This window comes from Coregonus clupeaformis, chromosome 30 (genome assembly GCF_020615455.1).
Source record: "Coregonus clupeaformis isolate EN_2021a chromosome 30, ASM2061545v1, whole genome shotgun sequence".
Classification (NCBI taxonomy): Eukaryota; Metazoa; Chordata; class Actinopteri; order Salmoniformes; family Salmonidae; genus Coregonus; species Coregonus clupeaformis.
This window is the reverse complement of record NC_059221.1, coordinates 25,463,175-25,480,674: the sequence shown is the minus strand read 5'-3', so window position 1 is coordinate 25,480,674 and position 17,500 is coordinate 25,463,175. Positions and strand designations below refer to the sequence as shown.

At 43.7% G+C, this 17,500-nt stretch overlaps 1 protein-coding gene across 2 annotated transcripts in view; it reads left to right on the top strand.

Annotated features, from left to right (window-relative positions):
- Window positions 1-17,500, top strand: part of lama5 (laminin, alpha 5) — a 194,445-nt gene that overhangs the window by 6,184 nt on the left and 170,761 nt on the right. The window lies entirely within an intron of this gene.

The window sequence follows — 17,500 nt, the reverse complement described above, 5'->3', positions numbered from 1 at the left end:
CCCTGGACCTGTGACAGGTTGGACTCTCTGCAGCTCAATGCATAGAAGCCTATATGTGGCGCTAACGTTAATACGTTAATACGCCCTCTTTATTGGTCTGGGGACGGTCGCACCATTTGGGCGTTAAAAAAATTCTAAATGCTAGGTCGGTTCGTAGCTACGCCTGACGTAACGGGGCTGCTTTCTTATGCTTTAAGGAGCTTCAAGAAAGTTATTTGTTTCTGGCCATTTTGAGCCTATAATCGAACCCACAATTGCTGATGCTCCAGATACTCAACTAGTCTCAAGAAGGCCAGTTTTATTGCTTCTTTAATCAGCACAACCGTTTTCAGCTGTGCTAACATAATTGCAAAATAGTTTTCTAATGATCAATTAGCCTATTAAAATGATAAACTTGGATCAGCAAACACAACCTGCCATTGGAACATAGGACCAAACTTTTGAACGGTAGTGTAATTAAATATTCTGGGAACCTTTAAAGAACGTAGATCAGGTGTTCATTCTTACAACATTAAGGGAATGTCCTGTGCAACTTAAACATGATCTGAATGTCAGCATAACTGGACTGTTTTTGTGTTTTGGTAACCTATGACCTATGACCTTTAAAGATCAGATTCAATGTGTTCTAGGAACATTCCTGCAACATCAGGTAAAGAGGAGCTAGAGAGAGAGAGAGAGAGAGGGAGGAGCAGAGAGAGAGAGGAGAAGAGAGAGATAGAAGAGCAGAGAGAGAGAGAGAGGAGCAGAGAGAGAGAGAGAGAGACAGGAGCAGAGAGAGAGAGGAGCAGAGAGAGAGGAGCAGAGAAAGAGAGGAGCAGAGAGAGATGGGAGCAGAGAGACAGAGAGGAGCAGAGAGAGAGAGAGGAGCAGAGAGAGAGAGAGGAGCAGAGAGAGAGAGGGAGCAGAGAGAGAGGGGGGAGCAGAGAGAGAGAGAGAGGTGCAGAGAGAGAGAGGAGCAGAGAGAGAGAGGAGCAGAGAGAGAGGAGCAGAGAGAGAGAGGAGTAGAGAGAGAGAGGAGCTGAGAGAGAGAGGAGCAGAGAGAGAGAGAGAGAGAGGAGCTGAGAGAGAGGAGCAGAGAGAGAGCGGAGCAGAGAGAGAGGAGCAGAGAGACAAGCAGAGAGAGAGGAGCAGAGAGAGAGGAGTGGAGAGAGAGAGAGGGAGGAGCAGAGAGAGAGAGGAGCAGAGAGAGAGAGAGGAGCAGAGAGAGAGGGAGGAGCAAAGAGAGAGAGGAGCAGAGAGAGGGAGAGGAGCAGAGAGAGAGAGAGGAGCAGAGAGAGAGAGGAGCTGAGAGAGAGAGGAGCTGAGAGAGAGAGGAGCAGAGAGAGAGAGAGAGAAGCAGAGAGAGAGGAGCAGAGAGAGAGAGGAGCAGAGAGAGAGCAGAGAGAGAGAGAGGAGCAGAGAGAGAGAGAGAGAGACAGGAGCAGAGAGAGAGAGGAGCAGAGAGAGAGGAGCAGAGAAAGAGAGGAGCAGAGAGAGATGGGAGCAGAGAGACAGAGAGGAGCAGAGAGAGAGAGGAGCAGAGAGAGAGAGAGGAGCAGAGAGAGAGGGGGGAGCAGAGAGAGAGAGAGAGAGGTGCAGAGAGAGAGAGGAGCAGAGAGAGAGGAGCAGAGAGAGAGGAGCAGAGAGAGAGAGGAGTAGAGAGAGAGAGAGAGAGGAGCTGAGAGAGAGAGGAGCAGAGAGAGAGAGAGAGAGGAGCTGAGAGAGAGGAGCAGAGAGAGAGCGGAGCAGAGAGAGAGGAGCAGAGAGACAAGCAGAGAGAGAGGAGCAGAGAGAGAGGAGTGGAGAGAGAGAGAGAGGGAGGAGCAGAGAGAGAGAGGAGCAGAGAGAGAGGGAGGAGCAAAGAGAGAGAGGAGCAGAGAGAGGGAGAGGAGCAGAGAGAGAGAGAGGAGCAGAGAGAGAGAGGAGCTGAGAGAGAGAGGAGCTGAGAGAGAGAGGAGCAGAGAGAGAGAGAGAGAAGCAGAGAGAGAGGAGCAGAGAGAGAGAGGAGCAGAGAGAGAGAGGAGCAGAGAGAGAGCAGAGAGAGAGGAGCAGAGAGAGAGAGGAGCAGAGAGAGAGAGCAGAGAGAGAGGAGCAGAGAGAGAGGAGCAGAGAGAGGGAGATGAGCAGAGAGAGAGAGAGGAGCAGAGAGAGAGAGGAGCAGAGAGAGAGGAGTAGAGAGAGAGAGAGAGTAGCTGAGAGAGAGAGGAGCAGAGAGAGAGAGAGAGGAGCTGAGAGAGAGAGGAGCAGAGAGAGAGTGGAGCAGAGAGAGAGAGGAGCAGAGAGACAAGCAGAGAGAGAGGAGCAGAGAGAGCGAGAGGGAGGAGCAGAGAGAGAGAGAGGGAGGAGCAGAGAGAGAGAGGAGCAGAGAGAGAGAGAGAGGAGCAGAGAGAGAGGGAGGAGGAGAGAGAGAGGAGCAGAGAGAGAGAGAGGAGCAGAGAGAGAGAGGAGCAGAGAGAGGGAGGGAGAGGAGCAGAGAGAGAGAGAGGAGCAGAGAGAGAGAGGAGCAGAGAGAGAGAGAGTAGAGAGAGAGAGAGAGAGAGGAGATCAGAGAGAGAGAGAGAGAGAGAGAGAGAGAGAGAGGGAGCTGAGAGAGAGAGGAGCAGAGAGAGAGAAGAGCAGAGAGAGAGAGGAGCAGAGAGAGAGAGAGAGGAGCAGAGAGAGAGGAGCAGATGGAGAGAGCGAGAGGAGCAAAGAGAGAGAGGAGCAGAGAGAGAGAGAGGAGCAGAGAGAGAGAGAGGAGCAGAGAGAGAGAGAGGAGCAGAGAGAGAGAGAGGAGCGGAGAGAGAGAGGAGCAGAGAGAGAGAGAGGGAGGAGCGGAGAGAGAGGTGGCAGAGAGAGGAGAAGAGAGAGAGAGGAGAGTAAAAACAGACACAGTTAGATCTCTGTCTGAGAATCTCTCCATGGTACCCTAATAACTCTCACACACACACACACACACACACACACACACACACACACACACACACACACACACGCACAGCACCTCACCATGGGACTCTAATAACTCTGGGGCTGCAGTGATAAAACCAGCTTTGTTGAGACTTGGTGTCGCTCATCATTTAACCATTCTAGTCTAATGTTAATGTAATATCCCAGGGGCTGTTTATGTTTGCTGGTGTTGTAGAGTAAAGACAGGGTCTCGCTGCACGCTTTGCAACCACAGTGAATCATTAAATCAATGTAATTAATGGGGTGTTTCTCTCTGATTACAGCTTAATGCTAAATTGATCAAGTGTAGATTCAGTAACAACAGGGTCCATTCAATCTAATGGGGGTTTCCTTTACAGCTACATGTTGACCACATCTGAATGTCTCCACTTCTTCTCATTGAACCATCTCTAATATGGGGTGTCGTTTGTAAAGTTTAACAGTTCTAAAGAGTCTTTGATGTGTTCTTCTCCTTTGAACAACCACCCATGCTCTAGTCTAGTCGCTCCCCTCTTCTCATTTCGATGGTCACCATGGTGCCACTCTCAATGCATTGTATTCTGAGACGAACAGTGTTTTGTCGTGTCCCTCTCTAGGCGGTCTCTCTAGGTGGCCTCTCAACTGTATGGGGGCTAGAGAGACAGGGAGAGAGAGACAGGGAGAGAGAGACAGGGAGAGAGAGACAGGGAGAGAGAGAGACAGGGAGAGAGAGACAGGGAGAGAGAGACAGGGAGAGAGAGACAGGGAGAGAGAGAGACAGGGAGAGAGAGACAGGGAGAGAGAGACAGGGAGAGAGAGACAGGGAGAGAGAGAGCAGGGAGAGAGAGACAGGGAGAGAGAGAGACAGGGAGAGAGAGAGACAGGGAGAGAGAGAGCAGGGAGAGAGAGACAGGGAGAGAGAGAGACAGGGAGAGAGAGAGACAGGGAGAGAGAGAGAGACAGGGAGAGAGAGAGAGAGAGAGAGAGAGAGCAGGAGAGAGAGAGACAGGGAGAGAGAGACAGGGAGAGAGAGACAGGGAGAGAGAGACAGGGAGAGAGAGAGACAGGGAGAGAGAGACAGGGAGAGAGAGACAGGGAGAGAGAGAGAGGGAGAGAGAGAGAGACAGGGAGAGAGAGAGAGACAGGGAGAGAGAGAGAGACGGAGAGAGAGAGAGACAGGGAGAGAGAGAGACAGGGAGAGAGAGAGACAGGGAGAGAGAGAGAGACAGGGAGAGAGAGAGAGAGACAGGGAGAGAGAGAGAGACAGGAGAGAGAGAGACAGGGAGAGAGAGAGAGACAGGGAGAGAGAGAGAGACAGGGAGAGAGAGAGACAGGGAGAGAGACACACTGAAATATACACACTGGAATATACAGTACATCACTGAGATATACACACTGGAATATACAGTACATCACTAAGATATACACACTGGAATATACAGTACATCACGGAGATATACACACTGGAATGTACAGGACAGTACATCACTGAGATATACACACTGGAATATACAGTACATCACTAAGATATACACACTGGAATATACAGTACATCACTAAGATATACACACTGGAATATACAGTACATCACTGAGATATACACACTGGAATATACAGTACATCACTAAGATATACACACTGGAATATACAGTACATCACTAATATATACACACTGGAATATACAGTACATCACTGAGATATACACACTGGAATAGACAGTACATCTCTCTGTGAAATCTATTGCAGTGGAATCTCTCTGTGGAATATATTGCAGCGGAATCTCTCTGTGGAATCTATTGCAGTGGAATTTCTCTGTCGAATCTATTGCAATAGAATCTCTCTGGGAATGACAGTTCAACCCCCTTTTTATTTGTATTTTAAATCTATGTAGTTCTGTCCTTGAATTCTTATTGTCGATTAATGTTCTGTATTATGGCATGTTTTATGTTTTGTGTGTACCCCAGGAAGAGTAGCTGCTGCTTTAACAGGAGATAATGGGAATCCTTAATAAACCCCAGGAAGAGTAGCTGCTGCTTTAACAGGAGATAATGGGAATCCTTAATAAACCCCAGGAAGAGTAGCTGCTGCTTTAACAGGAGATAATGGGAATCCTTAATAAACCCCAGGAAGAGTAGCTGCTGCTTTAACAGGAGATAATGGGAATCCTTAATAAACCCCAGGAAGAGTAGCTGCTGCTTTAACAGGAGATAATGGGAATCCTTAATAAACCCCAGGAAGAGTAGCTGCTGCTTTAACAGGAGATAATGGGAATCCTTAATAAACCCCAGCTTTGGCAGGAGATAATTGGATCCTTATAAAAAATACTTGTACATGCTTTGTTTCCATTGAGCTGCTGTGTTGAGTGTCATTGCTGACCTGTGTAATAATAATGACAGTAAGATTTAATCAGGTGTGTGTGTTGTAACAACAGTAAGGTGTAATCACACCAGAGGAAGTGGAAGAACCTCCCGAGTGGCGCAGTGGTCTAAGGCACTGCATCACAGTGCTAGCTGTACCACTAGAGATCCTGGTTCGAATCCAGGCTCTGTTGTAGCTGGCCGCGACCGGGAGACCCATGGGGCGGCGCACAATTGGCCCAGGGTAGGGGAGGGAATGGCCGGCAGGGATGTAGCTCAGTTGGTAGAGCACGGCGTTTGCAATGCCAGGGTTGTGGGTTCGATTCCCACGGGAAATGACAGTATAAAAATAATAATGTATGCACTCACTAACTGTAAGTCGCTCTGGATAAGAGCGTCTGCTAAATGACTAAAATGTAAATGTAAGAAAGTGTGTAATGGAGGGATGTCTCTGTCTGCTTTACAAATGGCACTCTATTCAAGCCATGAAGTCGAAGGAATTTCTGCAGCATTGAAGGTCCCCAAGAGCACAGTGGCCTCCATCATTCTTAAATGGAAGAAGTTTGGAACCACCAAGACTCTTCCTAGAGCTGGCCGCCCGGCCAAACTGAGCAATCGGGGGAGGAGAAGGGCCTTGGTCAGGGAGGTGACCAAGAACCCGATGGTCACTCTGACAGAGCTCTTGAGTTCCTCTGTGGAGATGGGAGAACCTTCCAGAAGGACAACCATCTCTGCAGCCAATCAGGCCTTTATGGTAGAGTGGCCAGACGGAAGCCACTCCTCAGTAAAAGGCACATGACAGCCCGCTTGGAGTTTGCCAAATGCACCTAAAGGACTCTCAGACCATGAGCATAAAGATTTTCTGGTCTGATGAAACGAAGTTTGAAATGTTTGGCCTGAATGCCAAGCATCATGTCACGTCTGGAAGTCTCTGAATGTCATTGAGTGGCCCAGCCAGAGCCCGGACTTGAACCCGATCGAACATCTCTGGAGAGACCTGAAAATAGCTGTGCAGCAATGCTCCCCATCCAACCTGACAGAACTTGAGATGATCTGCAGAGAAGAATGGGAGAAACTCCCAAAATACAGGTGTGCCAAGCTTGTAGCATCATACCCAAGAAGACACGGAGGCTGTAATCGCTGCCAAAGATGCTTCAACAAAGTACTGAGTAAAAGGTCTGAATAATTATGTAAATGTAATATTTAAATTTGATAGTTTAAATAAATTAGCAAAAATGTCTAAAAACCTGTTTTTGCTTTGTCATTATGGGTATTGTGTGTAGATTGATGAGGGGAAAAAACAAATTAATCCATTCTAGAATAAGGCTGTAACGTAACAAAATGTGGAAAAAGTCAAGGGGCCTGAACACTTTCTGGATACACCAGGTACATCACATTACTCCCCTTTCCTTGAGTAACTTGTCATGTTCAGGGAAGTTAAGAAAAACACAGTTTGTCAAATTACAAACTATGCCCACCCCGAAATTGCCAGGATCGCAAATCTGACAGATTGACGGATTGGGTTTGTTTCATTGTTCACTGGAAGGGACTTCAAACTTAAAAAGCAATATGTAACTTTTTGGGTGACCCTGACCGAATTGACATAGAAATGTGAGTTATACTTGAAAGCAAGTCTAAGAAGCGGTAGACCTGTTCTATGTGCGCTATTTCTATGCTTCCCGTTCTTTAAGTTTCGTTTTTGCATCTTTTACTTTAGGTTTTGTACACCAGCTCTAAATAGCTGAAAACATAATATATTTCACAGCAGTTTAGATGGTACAATGATTCTCTACACTATATTAGCTTGTTTTGTCACATAAACTGAAATTAGGCAAACTATTAGAGTTTTAGCAACCTGGAAATAGTGGAGTGGGTTCGAAGGTCAGTTCCCCTCTTTCTTTCTCCCTCTTTCTCTCTCTTTCTCTCTCGCTTTTGCTCTCTCTGTCTCTGTCTCTTTCTCTTTCTCTCTCTTCCTCGCTCTCTTTCTCTCTCTCTTTCTCTCTCACTCTCTCTCTACTGAATGTCGCTCTCTCTCTATCTCTTCATCTCTCTCTCTCTCGCTCTCTCTCTCTCTCTCTCTCTCTCTCTCTCTCTCTATCTCTCTCTCTCTCTCTCTATCTATCTATCTCTGTCACACTGTTAACTAAATGCCATTGATATGGACTTAAAACATTTTTGATATCGCACTACTCACTCTTACAGTGCGTCCCAAATGGCACCCTATTCCCTATTTAGTGCACTACTTTTGACCAGGGCCTATAGGGATCTGGTTAAAAATAGTGCACTATACACTCTTAGATGTAAAGGAGCCTTGAATAACCTTTTGGGGTTAAAAAGATTGTCACACAGTGAAGGTGACATCAATAAGGGATCATAGCATTCACCTGGATTCACCTGGTCAGTCTATGTCATGGAAAGAGCAGGTGTTCTTAATGTTTTGTACACTGAGTGTATATCCATTTTCAGAAATGTTGGTAAAATAGCTATTATTGTTTAAAGAACTTATGAAAGAGATGGAATGGGGTTGTTCAATGACAGACATGTATTTGTTTGAAATCTATCACTTGGTTTCATTTCAGAGAGACAATTAAGCATGTTTTGTTGCAAAACGCTACATATCCATCTCCCTCTCAGAGAAATAGGTAGTACTGCTTGGTTTTACACAGTCAAATGTGACAAATAACCACACTTTTAATAAAGAACTGTACAAATGATACATTTGTTACATCAATATATAAATACAGTAATATGAGATCTGTATGTAAAATATTTACATTTCACATTTTAGTAATTTAGCAGATGCTCTTATCGTGTCCATTCATCTTAAGATAGCTAGGTGAGACAGCAGCCAGCCCTGACCTATTAATTAAACATTAATATTACAACCACATATCACAGTCAAATATACAGGATACGAACATTCCATTTCAGCTAAACAATCGATATATAGCCTTTTGCAACAAAACCCATTTTAATACACATCTAAAATCTATCAATGAAGAATCTGAGAACAGTAATATTTTCCACACATATGTAGCTACCATAAGCAATCATTTCAGATAAAACACTAATGTGTTAAAATTGATGTATGTAGCGTTTTAGAACAAAGAAAAAACAAACATGTTTTTACTGTCACAAACAATAAAAGGTGAAATGTGTTGTTTTACAGGGTCAGCGATAGTAGTACGGCACCCCTGGAGCAAATTAGGGTTAAGTGCCTTGCTCAAGGGCACATCGGCAGATTTTTCAACTTGTCAGCTCGGGGATTAGAACCGGCGACCTTTCAGTTACTGGCCCAAAGCTTTACCCGCTAGCTAGGCTGCCTGCCGCCCTCTAATATGATAGATGGGGATAGGATAGGATATTGTGCGTGCGCTATACATTCTATTTCTATCTTCAACATGCAAAACTATTTTCACGCTACATCGATACAGCTACGACCAGAAGGGATTTTTGTAGCAGGTTAGGAGAGCATTTTCGCAAGCCCTAACCCTAGCTCTTTTCCTAACCTTAACCTAATTCTCTTAACCTGCTCCCTTAATTATCCTAACCTGCTGCGTAAGTTTTCCTAACCTGCTACGAAAAAGTAACTTCCGGTTGTAGCTGTATTGAAGTGGCGTGGAAATGGTATTTATCTTCCAGATACAGCCCTGCCATTAGTTGAAGGCAGCCAATCCAATAGTTTCAGGAACGTAGTCACTTCCTGTCATCTGTAGTCAGATAGTTGTAGTCACCTCCAGAGTTACTATTTGTTCCTCTGGAAAGAGAGTTACAACTCTAGTTATCCAGGTCTGTAGCCAATCACTCTCTTTCTGTCTCTCTTCTGTAGCCAATCACTCTCTTTCTGTCTCTCTTCTGTAGCCAATCACTCTCTTTCTGTCTCTCTTCTGTAGCCAATCACTCTCTTTCTGTCTCTCTTCTGTAGCCAATCACTCTCTTTCTGTCTCTCTTCTGTAGCCAATCACTCTCTTTCTGTCTCTCTTCTGTAGCCAATCACTCTCTTTCTGTCGCTCTTCTGTAGCCAATCACTCTCTTTCTGTCTCTCTTCTGTAGCCAATCACTCTCTTTCTGTCTCTCTTCTGTAGCCAATCACTCTCTTTCTGTCTCTCTTCTGTAGCCAATCACTCTCTTTCTGTCTCTCTTCTGTTGCCAATCACTCTCTTTCTGCCTCTCTTCTGTAGCCAATCACTCTCTTTCTGTCTCTCTTCTGTAGCCAATCACTCTCTTTCTGTCTCTCTTCTGTAGCCAATCACTCTCTTTCTGTCTGTCTGTTTGGACTGAAGCTGGACTCCCCCATACCCTGTCACACATCTCCTCTCTCTCTCTTTCATTATGTTTAGTCAGCAGGAAAATGAGCCAGAGAGAAAGAGAGAGAGAAAGAGAGGGAGATCCTTAGCAAAAATGGGGAGTGTGTGACAGAGAGAGGGAGAGGAAAACAGAGGAGAGAGAGAGAGAGGGAGAGAGAGAGAGAGAGAGAGAGGGGGAGAGAGAGGGAAACAGAGGAGAGAGGGTGAGAGAGGGAGAGAGGGAAACAGAGAATAGAGAGAGGGAGAGAGGGAGAGGAAGGGAGAGGGAGAGGGAAACAGAGGAGAGAGAGAGAGAGAGAGAGAGAGAGAGAGAGAGAGAGAGAGGGAGAGGGAAACAGAGTAGAGGAAGAGAGAAACAGAGGAGAGAGAGGGAAACAGCAGCCAGCCCTGACCTTAATAGGCAAATGACAGCCCCAGTTGGAGAGGACTGAGAGAGAGGGAGAGAGGGGGGAGGGAGAGCGAGGGAGAGGGCCTCCAACAGGGGAGAGAGAAACAACAAGGCCAGGCTGGCTATATGATGAACTGTGGTAGTTTAAAAAAAGAGATTTACAGGTGCTATTAGGGTTAAGTACCTTGCTTAAGGGCACATTGACAGATTTTTCACCTAGTCGGCTCAGGGATTAGAACCAGCGACCTTTCGGTTACTGGCACAACGCTGTTACCCACTAAGCTACCTGCTGCCCTAGTGGCTGGAAGCTGGAGTAGAGACTGGGAGGCTGTGACGGTTGGAGGAGGGAGGCAGTAGGCTGCAGAGTAGTCAGAAATAATCTGCTGGAACTATTTGAGAGGGGTTTTTCTCAGGCTCCCTCTCTCTTCTAGGTAATAAGACTGAGCTGGGTCTCTACTAGGTAATAAGACTGAGCTGGGTATCTACTAGGTAATAAGACTGAGCTGGGTCTCTACTAGGTAATAAGACTGAGCTGGGTATCTACTAGGTAATAAGACTGAGCTGGGTCTCTTCTAGGTAATAAGACTGAGCTGGGTCTCTACTAGGTAATAAGACTGAGCTGGGTATCTACTAGGTAATAAGACTGAGCTGGGTATCTACTAGGTAATAAGACTGAGCTGGGTATCTACTAGGTAATAAGACTGAGCTGGGTATCTACTAGGTAATAAGACTGAGCTGGGTCTCTACTAGGTAATAAGACTGAGCTGGTATCTACTAGGTAATAAGACTGAGCTGGGTCTCTACTAGGTAATAAGACTGAGCTGGGTATCTACTAGGTAATACGACTGAGCTGGGTATCTACTAGGTAATAAGACTGAGCTGGGTATCTACTAGGTAATAAGACTGAGCTGGGTCTCTACTAGGTAATAAGACTGAGCTGGGTATCTACTAGGTAATAAGACTGAGCTGGGTCTCTTCTAGGTAATAAGACTGAGCTGGGTCTCTACTAGGTAATAAGACTGAGCTGGGTATCTACTAGGTAATAAGACTGAGCTGGGTATCTACTAGGTAATAAGACTGAGCTGGGTATCTACTAGGTAATAAGACTGAGCTGGGTATCTACTAGGTAATAAGACTGAGCTGGGTCTCTACTAGGTAATAAGACTGAGCTGGGTATCTACTAGGTAATAAGACTGAGCTGGGTCTCTAGTAGGTAATAAGACTGAGCTGGGTCTCTACTAGGTAATAAGACTGAGCTGGGTCTCTACTAGGTAATAAGACTGAGCTGGGTCTGTACTAGGTAATAAGACTGAGCTGGGTCTCTACTAGGTAATAAGACTGAGCTGGGTCTCTACTAGGTAATAAGACTGAGCTGGGTATCTACTAGGTAATAAGACTGAGCTGGGTATCTACTAGGTAATAAGACTGAGCTGGGTCTCTACTAGGTAATAAGACTGAGCTGGGTATCTACTAGGTAATAAGACTGAGCTGGGTCTCTTCTAGGTAATAAGACTGAGCTGGGTCTCTACTAGGTAATAAGACTGAGCTGGGTATCTACTAGGTAATAAGACTGAGCTGGGTATCTACTAGGTAATAAGACTGAGCTGGGTATCTACTAGGTAATAAGACTGAGCTGGGTATCTACTAGGTAATAAGACTGAGCTGGGTCTCTACTAGGTAATAAGACTGAGCTGGGTATCTACTAGGTAATAAGACTGAGCTGGGTCTCTAGTAGTTAATAAGACTGAGCTGGGTCTCTACTAGGTAATAAGACTGAGCTGGGTCTCTACTAGGTAATAAGACTGAGCTGGGTCTCTACTAGGTAATAAGACTGAGCTGGGTCTCTACTAGGTAATAAGACTGAGCTGGGTCTCTACTAGGTAATAAGACTGAGCTGGGTATCTACTAGGTAATAAGACTGAGCTGGGTATCTACTAGGTAATAAGACTGAGCTGGGTCTCTACTAGGTAATAAGACTGAGCTGGGTATCTACTAGGTAATAAGACTGAGCTGGGTCTCTTCTAGGTAATAAGACTGAGCTGGGTCTCTACTAGGTAATAAGACTGAGCTGGGTATCTACTAGGTAATAAGACTGAGCTGGGTATCTACTAGGTAATAAGACTGAGCTGGGTATCTACTAGGTAATAAGGCTGAGCTGGGTATCTACTAGGTAATAAGGCTGAGCTGGGTATCTACTAGGTAATAAGACTGAGCTGGGTCTCTACTAGGTAATAAGACTGAGCTGGGTATCTACTAGGTAATAAGACTGAGCTGGGTCTCTACTAGGTAATAAGACTGAGCTGGGTATCTACTAGGTAATAAGACTGAGCTGGGTATCTACTAGGTAATAAGACTGAGCTGGGTATCTACTAGGTAATAAGACTGAGCTGGGTCTCTACTAGGTAATAAGGCTGAGCTGGGTCTCTACTAGGTAATAAGACTGAGCTGGGTATCTACTAGGTAATAAGACTGAGCTGGGTATATACTAGGTAATAAGACTGAGCTGGGTCTCTACTAGGTAATAAGACTGAGCTGGGTCTCTACTAGGTAATAAGACTGAGCTGGGTCTCTACTAGGTAATAAGACTGAGCTGGGTATCTACTAGGTAATAAGACTGAGCTGGGTCTCTTCTAGGTAATAAGACTGAGCTGGGTCTCTACTAGGTAATAAGACTGAGCTGGGTCTCTACTAGGTAATAAGACTGAGCTGGGTATCTACTAGGTAATAAGACTGAGCTGGTCTCTACTAGGTAATAAGACTGAGCTGGGTCTCTACTAGGTAATAAGACGGAGCTGGGTCTCTACTAGGTAATAAGACTGAGCTGGGTATCTACTAGGTAATAAGACTGAGCTGGGTATCTACTAGGTAATAAGACTGAGCTGGGTATCTACTAGGTAATAATACTGAGCTGGGTATCTACTAGGTAATAAGACTGAGCTGGGTCTCTACTAGGTAATAAGACTGAGCTGGGTCTCTACTAGGTAATAAGACTGAGCTGGGTATCTACTAGGTAATAAGACTGAGCTGGGTCTCTACTAGGTAATAAGGCTGAGCTGGGTCTCTACTAGGTAATAAGACGATGCTGGGTATCTACTAGGTAATAAGACTGAGCTAGGTCTCTACTAGGTAATAAGACTGAGCTGGGTATCTACTAGGTAATAAGACTGAGCTGGGTATCTACTAGGTAATAAGACTGAGCTGGGTCTCTACTAGGTAATAAGACTGAGCTGGGTATCTACTAGGTAATAAGACTGAGCTGGGTCTCTACTAGGTAATAAGACTGAGCTGGGTATCTACTAGGTAATAAGACTGAGCTGGGTCTCTACTAGGTAATAAGACTGAGCTGGGTCTCTACTAGGTAATACGACTGAGCTGGGTCTCTACTAGGTAATAAGACTGAGCTGGGTATCTACTAGGTAATAAGACTGAGCTGGGTCTCTACTAGGTAATAAGACTGAGCTGGGTCTCTACTAGGTAATAAGACTGAGCTGGGTCTCTACTAGGTAATAAGACTGAGCTGGGTATCTACTAGGTAATAAGACTGAGCTGGGTCTCTACTAGGTAATAAGACTGAGCTGGGTCTCTACTAGGTAATAAGACTGAGCTGGGTCTCTACTAGGTAATAAGACTGAGCTGGGTATCTACTAGGTGGCGCAGTGGTCTAAGGCACTGCATCGCAGTGCTAACTGTGCCCCTAGAGATCCTGGTTCGAATCCAGGCTCTGTCGCAGCCGGCCGCGACCGGGAGACTCATGGGCGGCGCACAATTGGCCCAACGTCGTCCAGGGTAGGGGAGGGAATGGCCGGCAGGGATGTAGCTCAGTTGATAGAGCATGGCGTTTGCAACGCCAGGGTTGTGGGTTCGATTCCCACGGGGGGCCAGTATAAAAAAATATGTATTCACTAACTGTAAGTTGCTCTGGATAAGAGTGTCTGCTAAATGACGTAAATGTAATAAGACTGAGCTGGGTCTCTACTAGGTAATAAGGCTCTGCCATGTTCTTCTTATGGTGATGTATGGAAGTTTTCAGAGATACACAATGAAAAGACAACACTTTGCTACAGGACATATTGTGCAGGTGGAGAAGCTTGGATACATCTCTGTTCCTTACCTTCACACTCTCAATAGATTCATCAGTCTGAGTATTACCCTGTTCTGAAAGGGTGAGGTCCCTGAGCAGACCAGACGAAACAATAGCCTTCCCACTGGGACTGTGGGAAGTTTACTGCAACTCCCTAAAAGACCCCAGAAAACCAAAGAAGGACAGGCCTTGTGACTGCTGGTTTATGTGGAGTGCCCAATCTGTCCACCATAGGCAGTGGCAGACGTAACAGGTCTGGGGTCAGCTCAGTGGTTAAATTTACCCCTTATCTTAACTGTTTGCGGCGTTGACTCTGACAGGACTGAAGTCAGATCTCAGTTCAGTGGTTAGATCTGAGCTCATCACAATGGAATCTCCTACTGCTTGGCTGCAGCTCACTGCGCTGTCTGTCTGACTCTTCCCTTGTTAGGAAAAGAAGGCTCTGTGCTGTGGTGCATCATAGACTTTCTGAAGCAGTTAGTCAGTAGTGAGTCAAGAGCTCTTGGCAGTGAAGCAGTTTAGGAAAGTCATGTGATCCATACATACATACACATACATACATACTTACATACATACACACACATATCCTTTAAAAAATATATATTCCCCTTTATTACTTTCCAACCCCACCACCCTTTCCCTAATTGGAGTAAACTAGTGAACAACAATGCTTAGGCCTCTACTTCCAGCTTATACTTACTATCTACATTTTATGGACACAGTCAATTTTACAATAATTATATTTTGTTTGTTTTTTCTCCTAAACTTCTTCTACTCTCAACCTCTCCGATCATTTTCATGATGTCCATCCGGGTTTGCTTCTATATGCCATATCTTTCTAACTGTGCTCTTTCACAAAAGCTCCCAACCTACAACCTATATACTTATTGCTAAATGGCATATTAATATTATTATTATTACTTATTATGGACACAGTATGCTTACATTATTAGTTATCTTGTTATTAGTTGTTGTTAGTTATTAGTCCCATCCTTCAGCTCCATTCAACACCACCCATCTATCTCTTAACACCATCCATATTGGATTTCTATTTGCCATATATTTTTCAACTGTACTGTGATGTTTTACAAAAGTTCTGAACCTTTCTATTGTCATTGTTTCTACAGACTGGAAATTGAAAATAAACATTTTCGCTAAAAGTATTATTATATTATTGATCGATTGACTATGACTTTTCAGATCACCCAGTAATGCTATCTGCAAGGTTAGCTCCAGGTAAATATTGCAATCCTTTAGCCATTCCGGTACGTCAGAAATCTCTTCCCAACTATTTTGCAATCTATATGGGACGGCTGTCAATCCTTTGGTCCTTAAATGAAACTGGTATACTTTTTTATTTATCACAATTTTCTTTAACCAATTATGTTATTTAATGCAGGGCCGGCAGACAAGTTCCTTACTTTCTCCTCCTTCCACTTTCCTCTTCCATTTTTGCGGTAACGCTGTAATTATTTGGTTGTTATTTTGGGTAGAGCAGACATTTCCATATGTTTTTGTTAGCTGCATGTCCTACCGATGATATCATTTATGAAGATTCTACCTTTTTTTTTTTTTATGAGTTTTTTTGTCAATTAGTATATTTGAGTTTAACCACAATATTTGTTGCATTATTTGTTCTGTTGTTTCTGGAGGATTAAATTGAAATTGCGACCAACTTTCTATGGCTTGTTTTAGAAATAGTGATATTTGGGAGATTATTTCCTTTCCAAATAACTGAAAGTGAGAGGTTGTATTCTGAATAAAGGGAAAAAGGCCATTCTTCAACATCTTACTAATTTGCTTTCTTACCCTGGATTTCTAATCCCTTGATATTATTGTTGGATCTGATTTTAATAGCTAACATCTCGATGGCCATAATAAATAGATATGCCGATAGTGGACAACCTTGTTTCACTCCTCTTGACAGTTTAAAACTTTCTGATAAATAGCCATTATTTACTATTTTACACCTAGGGTACTATACATGATTTTGACCCATTTTATAAGAGATTCTCCAAAATTGAAATGCTCCAGGCATTTATATATAAACCCCAGTCGTACTTTATCAAATGCCTTTTCGAAATCTGCTATGAATAGCAGGCCTGGTTTCCCAGATTTTCTATAGTGTTCTATTGATTCCAGTACTTGCCTTATATTATCTCCAATGTATCTTCCATGTAAAAAAAACCTGTCTGATTAGAATGAATAATGTCCGACAATACTTTTTAATTCTATGCGCTATACATTTTGCTATAATTTTTGCATCACAACACTGAAGTGTAAGCGGCCTCCAGTTTTTTAAATGGACTGGATCTTTATATATTCCACTTGTATCCTGTTTCAGTAATAATGAGATCAGACCTTCTTCTTGAGTGTCTGATAATCTACCATTTACATAGGAGTGGTTAAAACTTGCTAATAAAGTTCCTCTTAGTATATCAAAAAAGGTTTGGTATACCTCGACTGGTATGTCATCCAACCCTGGAGTTTTCCAGGACTTAAAGTCTTTCATTGCATCCAGAAGTTCCTCCTCTGTAATTTCACCTTCACATGAGTCTTTCTGTATGGCTGTTAATTTGACATTATCAATAGAAAAAAAATCTCTACAATTAGCTTCAGTTAGAGGAGATGGAGGCGACTGAAACGAAAACATATGCTTAAAGTACTTTGTTTCCTCCTTCAAAATATCATTTGGTGAATCATGGGTGACTCCGTCAATTGTAACCAGTTTCATGAAGTTATTTTTGGTAGCATTCCTATGTTGAAGATTAAAAAATAATTTGATGCATTTTTCCCCATATTCCATCCAGTTTGCTTTATTTATTATAATATATTACACTTGATCTTTCATGAATACATTTCTCAATTTCTTTTTGTTTTTCCTCTAATTTATTCTGAGCCTCTACGTTACAGTTTTTATTGCCATCTATCTGTTCTGTTAGACCTTCTATTTCCTTTGTTAGTATAATATCATATATATACTATTTTGACCTAAATTGCTTTTGTTTTCGAGATGAGTATGTATGTATGTATGTATGTATGTGTGTATGTGTGTATATGTGTGTATGTATATATATATACAGTGGGGGAAAAAAGTATTTAGTCAGCCACCAATTGTGCAAGTTCTCCCACTTAAAAAGATGAGAGAGGCCTGTAATTTTCATCATAGGTACACGTCAACTATGACAGACAAAATGAGATTTTTTTTCTCCAGAAAATCACATTGTAGGATTTTTAATGAATGTATTTGCAAATTATGGTGGAAAATAAGTATTTGGTCAATAACAAAAGTTCTCAATACTTTGTTATATACCCTTTGTTGGCAATGACACAGGTCAAACGTTTTCTGTAAGTCTTCACAAGGTTTTCACACACTGTTGCTGGTATTTTGGCCCATTCCTCCATGCAGATCTCCTCTAGAGCAGTGATGTTTTGGGGCTGTCGCTGGGCAACATGAACTTTCAACTCCCTCCAAAGATTT